Source organism: Chrysochloris asiatica, unplaced genomic scaffold (assembly GCF_000296735.1).
Source record: "Chrysochloris asiatica unplaced genomic scaffold, ChrAsi1.0 scaffold00002, whole genome shotgun sequence".
NCBI classification, from domain to species: domain Eukaryota; kingdom Metazoa; phylum Chordata; class Mammalia; order Afrosoricida; family Chrysochloridae; genus Chrysochloris; species Chrysochloris asiatica.
The window spans coordinates 12,305,583-12,314,365 of record NW_006408520.1 but is presented as its reverse complement, the minus strand read 5'-3'; the positions used below and the strand labels follow the sequence as shown (position 1 = coordinate 12,314,365).

At 34.7% G+C, this 8,783-nt stretch overlaps 1 protein-coding gene and 1 pseudogene across 1 annotated transcript in view; both read right to left on the bottom strand.

Annotated features, from left to right (window-relative positions):
- The window catches only part of DPYD (dihydropyrimidine dehydrogenase), a 1,478,957-nt gene that overhangs the window by 402,921 nt on the left and 1,067,253 nt on the right, over nt 1-8,783 (bottom strand). The gene's annotated exons all lie outside the window — the stretch shown is intronic.
- On the bottom strand, nt 1,892-2,552 carry LOC102829085 (annotated as a pseudogene).

Sequence of the window (8,783 nt, the reverse complement as noted above, 5' to 3'; positions counted from 1 at the left end):
TCTTTCACCATAATTATTCAACCTGTATGCTGCACACACAAAAAAACGAGAAGCTGGGTTATATGAAGAAAAACATGGCATCAGGATTGGAGGAATACTCATTAACAACCTGTGATATGCAGATGATATAACTTTGCTTGCTGAAAGTGAAGAGGACTTACAGTATTTATTGATGCAGATCAAGGAGCACAGCCTTCAGTATGGATTGCATCTAAATGTAAAGAAAATCCTCACCACTGGACCAATAAACAATATTTATCAGTGGAGAAAAGATTGAAGTTGTCAAGGACCTCATTCTTCTTGGATCGCCTATCAACACTCATGGAAACAGCAGTCAAAAAATCAAATGACGTACTGCATTAGGCAAATCTGCTGCACAAGACCTTGTTAAAGTGTTGAAGAGCAAAGATGTCAACTTGAAGACTAAGGTGAGCCTGACCCAAGCCATGGTATTTTCAATAACCTCATATGCATATGAAAGCTGGACATTGAATAGGGAAGATCATAGAAGAATTGATGCTTTTGAGTTATGGTGTTGGAGGAGAATGTTGAAAGTGCCATAGGTTGCTAAAACAACCAACAGATCTGTGTTGGAAGAAGTACAGCCAGAGTGCTCCTTGGAGGCCAGGATGGCCAAACTTAAACTCTCATACTTCGGACATATTGTCAGAAGGGACCAGTTACTGGAGAAGGATATCGTGTTTGGTATGGTGGAGGGTCAGAGAAAAAGAGGAAGACCCCTAGCTAGATGGATTGGCAAAGTGCCAGCATCAATGGGATCAAGTGTGGCAACAATAGTGAGGTTGGCCCAGGATCGGGCAGTTTTTCGTTCTGCTCTGTATAAGGTCGCTATGAGTTGGTACTGACTCGATGGCACCAAACAACAACAACCATAAACTGACCACCTTTTGGTTGGTCATTGAGAACATAATCATTTGAAACACCCAGAGGTCTATGACTGTCTTCCCTGTTGTTAGGTATCTTCATTCAATTTTCGACTCATAACGGCACTTAACAACAACAACAACAACAATGACCCAATGTGACAAAGTAGAACTGTTTCATAGAGATACGTAGACTGTAATCATTATGGGAAAGCTCTGGTAGTGCACTGATTAAAAGCTTGGTTGATAATCAAAAGGTGAGTGTTTCAAGTTCGCTAACTGCTCTGGGGGAGAAAGACATAGCATTTGTCTTTCATAAAAATGAATCTAAAACCTGTTGCTTTCGAATTGGTTACAGCTTTCGAAACAGAATTACTGTTCTATTTTGTCCTATAGAATCACTATTAAGTGGAATCTACTCAACAGCAGCAGGCTTTATTTTCTTTGTTTTAATGAATCATTAGGGGAACAGGTCTCACCAGGGCTTTTCTCCCATGAAGCTTTCAGATGCATTAAAAACACCCATCTTTCAATTAGCAGTTGAGCATCACCTGGGTCCCTTATGACCATATTATATTTAATTTATTTTGATATTCAATTTATGTGCACATTTTCTAGGTATATAAGCAGACCATCTCCAAATAATTATTATATCTTCGAAAAATTTACATTTTTAAATATTACATTTGTATGATATAACTTTCAGCTCAATATCAAATCATAATATTCATGGCATCTCTCTATCTATATATTAATCTTAATCTTAATTTTTTTTTTTTTTTACAATACAAATCAAAGTTTAGTGTACAGAACTAAGGCCTTTACATTTCACAGCTCACTAAGGATACAGTAAGACTAGGTAATTATTTAAATCCAAAAAAGTTTAATTTTCACACTCCCTCTGGCTCTGTACAATAAAATGGTCTGACCAAAAGCTATCATTTATCATCTATCATTACAGACACTATAAATAAAGCAGAGTCCTTTAAAGAAGATGATTCCAAATGTTATTTCTTGGCATAAGTGATCTTCATGGTATGGGATGGTGTGATCTTAAATAATTGTAAAGCATCTCTGGCAGCTCCTGCCTGGCCATCATTTTCAAATTCAACAAAAGCAGTGTCATGCCTCCCAGGTACCAAGCACACTTCCTTAAAACAGCATGGATAACATCATCTTATTCGTTTCTTCCAGTACATTATTAAGAAATAAAATATAGTTTGGAGGGTAATCAGAGACCTGAGGACTTGGCGTTGAATTTCCTTGGGTGTTAGCTGAATTTAGTGTACTCTTACCAGGTGTTTTGATTGCAGTTGTTGCTGCTTGTTCCACAGTGTTGGCTTTTTTCTTTTCTTTTTTCTTCTCTTTGTCAGCAAAAGTGCCATGCATTTTAAAAATTATATCAGAATCGCTTTTTGAATATTGGATTTTCATTGATTTACCATAGAATGGAAATCCTTGTAACCGTCTCAAGGCATTTGTGGATGAGCCTAAATCCTTAAATATAACAAAGGCCTCTCCCCTCATCTTCATAGTCTTTAAAACCATAATATCTACCACATTGCCAAAGTAAGAAAACAGAGCGTATAATGATCTCTTCATCTCTTCTTTTTTAATTTTGTCATTCTTATTGTTGATATAAATGGTATGATTAGGTCTGATATCCATGTTTTCAGTCAAGTCATTCAAACAGCCTGTGGCTTCCTCCTGTTTCATATTATCTAAATTTTATTTTCATAGAAATATTTGTAGTATTTCAACATTCAGTATTACTTAGACTTTTGATTTTAAATTGATATTCTTTATTCTATTATTCTATTTTATTCTATTATTTTATTTTAAATTGATATTCTATTTGATAAGACTTTAAAACAAAAGTTGATGAAGAAATTTTAGAATGTCATTTCAGACTCAGTTGAGATAACTTTTTCTCAAGTTGGATATATTCATATAGTATATTGTACTAATAATGTTCATAATAATAAGTCATCTTTGTAATCCTGAAATAATCATTAGTCAAGAAGGGTAACTCTTGAAATACATAGCTGAATTTTATTTCTTTACAGTAATATAAATTCAGATATACAGAAACCCTACACTGGGTCAGTATGAGTCGGAACCAACTCCACAGCACACCACCACCATCATTGACCTAATGCTTTTATTTCGTGCATATTTGTAGATGAAGTTTAGTATGCTAATAGCACAGTGATTTTTCTATTAGAGTAATGTTCTGGAACTATTTATTAGCATTACCAAGGAGTAAACACTATATATATGTGTGTGTGTGTGTGTGTGTGTGTGTATGTGTGTGTAATATTTTCTATGTATTATTTACCTTATTATTATTACAACCCTCTGTTCAAGGTATTATTTTTATTACTATTATTATTATTACCATTATTCAGATAAAAATACTTATACAGATAAATGCTAATTATGTTTCCCAATAACTCAAATTTTATTAACTTAAAATTCTATGTATTTGTTTCCTGCTTATCATGTTACAAATATTATTTTAAATTTATATTATATTATATAATTTAAAAATAATACTACATTATATACTATTTCTATTGTCATATCCAAATTTTGAACATTCATTCATTCAGCATATGTTTATACAGCACCTAGCATGTTTCAGGTACTGTTCTAGATACAGGAGATATAGATAAGAGCAAAACATCACTGATTTTATAATGTTTATATTTTACTGAGGATGAACAAGCAATAAATTTAATAAATAAATAAATAATTCCTTAGAACTAATTAAAATGTGGCTATGGCACTGTGAGATAATGCACTGGATGGCAAGGTCTGTTTGAACCACAGGGTCAGTGGTTCAAACTCATTAGCTACTCCTCAGAAATCCTGTACAGCGTAGCTGTGAGTTGGAACTGACTCAGTGGCACTTAACAACAACAAACTAATGCTGACAAAAATGAGTATTAAAAATTAAGAACAGGCTTAGAACTGATTATTAAAACGTTTACTTTCTAACATAAGACTCTATGAAAAACAGGAGAAAACTAAACCCAAATTATAACACAGGTAAGAAATGAAAAAAGAAAATTAACAAAAGTGAAAATTAATAATAATAATAATAATAAATAAAACCAAAGCTAGTACTTTGAAAAGATAAATATTAATTCATAACTTCATAATAGACAGATCAAGAAATAGAAAAAATAAATTTTCCAATATCAGGGATGAGAGAGGATCATTGCTGTGGACCCTCAGTTGATAAAGACAGCAATTAGAGAACATTATAAATGAGTAAATTATGTATTATTTGTCCTTTTTTAGATTTTCACTACTTCAAATAGTACTCACTTTAAAGTTTTCTAAAGAGCCTGTTTCAACATATATATTTATAAATTATCTAAAAATGAAACAAAAAATATTTATGAAAATTTTGGCATGTGAAATACTTGTATCACTTATTTTACGTGAATTCTACCCACCTAACCACCTTTCATCACATTAGTTGTTCTTTGTTAAAATAATTTGGGCTACAAATATAATTGTTTTTCTTTTGAAATCTTATTAATATTTGTCTCTTCACATTCAAAATTAATTTTTGATACAGGAGTTTGGTTTTAACACTCAATTTCTGATCATTATTTAGGCTTAAATATATGTTTAACTTTTTTTAAAAAAAAAAAACTTCCTGTTTATGCAATGACCTTCCAGATTGGGATTTTGTTAATATAATTCAGTGATTCTCAAACTTTAGTGAGCATCAGAATCATCTGGAGGGCTTGTTAAAACAGACTGCTGGACCCCATCACACAGAGTTTCTGATTTAGGTTGGCCCAGAAAATGAGTGCTTCTAATAAGTTCCCAGGTGATATTTACTATTGGTCCAGAAAACATAATTTAAAAACCACTATTTTAATTCATCACTCAGTTATTTAGTACATATATCTTCAATAATATTTTTAAGGAATGGTATATGAATGCTATCTTAACTGAGCCATTCTATATTTGAGAAATTTTCGGCAGAATTCACAATGAGTAATACTTTGCATATGTGATGACCTTTTCTACTAAAAATATGTATAATCAGGTTTTCTTCAGGCATTCAGTGTTGTGAAATTCTTATTTATAGCTAGCTTAATTTCATCTATTTATTCTTGTAACTCAAAATAGTTTTTGGAATTTTCTTAGATAAAAATATTTTTACCGAGAGGTGGGGCTTGATGGCAGATTAGAGAAAGGTACTGAGCAGACCTTTGCCAGCAACAGCACAAAACACCGGACAGACCAGATACAGGGACGGTACCGGAACTCTGAATTACATATAAAGAATAGTTATCAATATCAAAGGCTTACTGTTAGTAGAATTCATAGCAGAAGCAAAAAAAGTGGCATTTTCTGAGTGGTGGTTGCAGACACATGCCCTGCACATACATCTTAAGAAAGCAGAAGCCATCTTGAGAAGGGTTCAGTCACCTTGAGAAGAACCCAGCCACCTTGAGAAGGGTGCCACCATCTTGAGAAGGTCACAGTAAATAAAGCAGCAGAGATCAGATCAGTCGTCAGGGAACAAAGTGTGAACAAACTATTGTCTGCTCATTTCTCTGGCTGCACACTGCCAGACATGAGGAAGTGCCTGAGCTAGCAGATATCCCCCTCTGTGGATTTGCCAAAATGTGAACTGTTTCACAATAGGATAAAACCCTGGACTATTTTGCTACTGTTTTTCTTTTTTTAACCCATTTTACTTTCGAGGGTCTCTTTCTCTCCCTACATTACCCAAGAAGAGACAACAATTACGGCCAGATACCCAAGCTACAATCACACACTATTTAATTCCAACATCCAGTTAAGAGTCAATACCAGCTGCTACACACTACATAGACAGCCAACACTTGAAAAAATTGCTCTCAGTTGAGTAATAAGAGAAGTGAAAAGGGAGGTTATCTCCAGATCACGTCTACCAGGAGGCACTCAGAAAGCTTAATAATGCAGCAACATACATTCATCTAATTACTGAAAATACATCTAATTTTTGAAAATGCCCCAGAAACAATCAAAGGTCTCATTTCATGTCCAGAAACAAGATAGAGTAGCTGAATCAAATGAGCTAGCAGTAGACCTAGAACTCTCATTGGAAAGAGGGCAGACTTTGGAGCTGCCTTATAAGTAATTCAGGAGAATGAAGTTGAAGTGCATCCAAACATTCCAAAGAGGGGTGGAGAAATATAAGGAAGGAGTCAGGAAAGTGCTACAGGAACAATCAAATACAATACAAATAGCATTGGTAATAATTCAAAACCTGAAAAAAGAGGTCCAAACGATTAATAATAAAGTATCAGAAATGGACAATACACTGAAAGGGCAAAGTGTAGAACTGAAGAGATAGAAGCCAGAACTAGCAAGCTTGAAGACAAATCTCTCAATACTGCTAAGATAGAGGAGCAAGCAATAAAAAGAATATACAAATCTGAAGAAAGTCTAAGATTCATGTGGGACAACATAAAGAGGAATAATCTGAAGGTTATTGGAGTTCCAGAATAGAAAGAATCACAGATGACCACAGGGAAGATATATGAAGATCTGCATGAAGAATATTTTCCTAACATTTGGAAAAACAGAAAGATAAGCATTGAAGAAACTCAACGAACCCCAAGAGGGATAGACCCTCCCAAAAAATCACCAAGACATATCTTAATCAAGATCTCCAAAACTAAAGATAAGGAGAGAATCCTGAAAGCAGCTAGGGAAAAGAGAAGTGTTACTTACAAAAACAAGCACATAAGACTAAGCTTTGATCTCTCATCAGAAACCATGCAGTCAAGAATACAATGTGGAGACAAATATAAAACCCTGAAAGAAAACAAAACAAAAAAAAAACCAAAAAACTGCCAACCAAGAATTATCTACCCAGTATAGCTGTCAATCAAATACGACCAAATGATAAAACCATTCTAGGATAAATGTAAGCTAAGGGATCTTTCCAAAGCCAACCCTGAGCTTCGAATCATCCTAAAGAGTGTTCTCTGGAGTGAAAACCAATAACAGACAACAGCCAGAGATTGACATATGTGACAACACACCTGTCACTCATTTGACAGATAGAAGACTCTAGGACAGAAAACAACTACAAGAAGGAATTCAGAGGAACTGGGAGGTCAGTCTATGATCCAAAAAAATTACAATGTGAAAGGAGGGAAAAATATAGGAACAGAGATCCAGGTGGTGAGTAGGTCAGGTAGATTTCAGCATAAAGTAGTCTGTTTTAAAAAGAGGAAAAAGCGAATAGAATATAGGGTAGCCTCAAAGAAAATGAGTACTTCACAATATACCAGTAAAATGAAAATCTAAGAAAAATATGGATACATTAAAACTATGAAGAAACTGACAAGAAAGAGCACAAAAATACATTAACTCAACTAGGAAGATATGCAGAACAAAGAAACCAACACCACCACAAAAAAAAAAAAAAAACATAAACACAGCAATTAATTCATAACTATTGATAATTATACTGAATGTGAACTGATTAAATGCACCAGTGAAGAGACAAAGAGTGGAAGAATGGCTAAGAAAACACGATCCTTCATTATGCTGTCTGCAAACGACACACCTTATAGACAGACACAAAAACAGATTAAAAGTTAAAGGATGGAAAAGAATATACCAAGCTAATTGGAATAAAAAATTATCAGTAGTGGCAATACTAATCTCTGATAAAATAAACTTTAAGGCAAAACCAGGACAAGAGATAAAGAAGAACATTATCTCATGATTAAAGGATCAATTGAACAAGATGACATAACTGTAATAAACATCTACGCTCCCGATGAGAGAGCCCCAAAATATATAAAGCAAACCCTAATCAAATTGAAGAAAGAACTAGACAAATCTACAATAGTGGGATATTTTAATGCACCTCTTTTGAAAAAGGAAAGAACAACCAGAAAGAAACACGACAAAGACACCCAGGAACTAAACAACACAATCAACCAACTTGACTTCATAGATGTGTACAGAGCTTTTCAACGTAACAACAGCATAATGCACATTATTTTCCAGTGCACATGGAATAGTCTCTACAATAGACCATGTGGTAGGCCACATGAAAAATTTCCATAAATTTACAAACATCAAAATACTATAAAGCATTAACGGAGAAGAGCGGAGTGCAAGACCCTACCCAGAGAAGCAGTGATGCCTGAGATGGAGGCAGAGATGATGACATGGAGAGATGGAGCAACTGGGGGCTTTAGATCCAGAGAAGGAGAGGGACTGTGTGTTGAAGACCGGGGGAGGGGAGTGGGGGGCAGGCTTGCAGAGTATACCCTTTGGTTGGTTGATGATGCATGGAGGGGACTGTAACCATGGCAATGAAATGATATATGAAAGAATGAATGTAAAACTAATGTTCTCCCATGTAAACTATCACATAACTCACAATAAAACATTAAAAAACAATTAAATTGGACAAGGGACGGACAACTTAGATATTGGCTAACTAAAATGAGGGGGCAATAAAGGCATGAAGTGACTGGCTTACAAAGTTTCAAGAGGGAGTTTAGTTTAAGAGTGTGTGGGAGAACAAAGAATCCCCACTGAATAGTTTTCATCTTGTCTAGATGGGTCTGGTTAAAAGAGCTGAGGATAAGATTCTTATGATTCAATAGTGAGTAATAGTTATCATGACTAATTGCGACTGTCACAGTTGTAAAGGTAGAAGCTTTGTAACAAAACTAGGGGAGTAGTTAATCTTACAGTCCAGAAAAAAGGACCCTGGGACCATCAAGGGAGAAGAGCACAATCAGAATGTGAGACTATGTCCAAAGAAGCAGTGACACCAGAAATGTATACATGGCAGAGATGGGGACATGGAAAGATGGAGCAGTTGAGGACTCTACATTCATGGGAAGAGAGGTA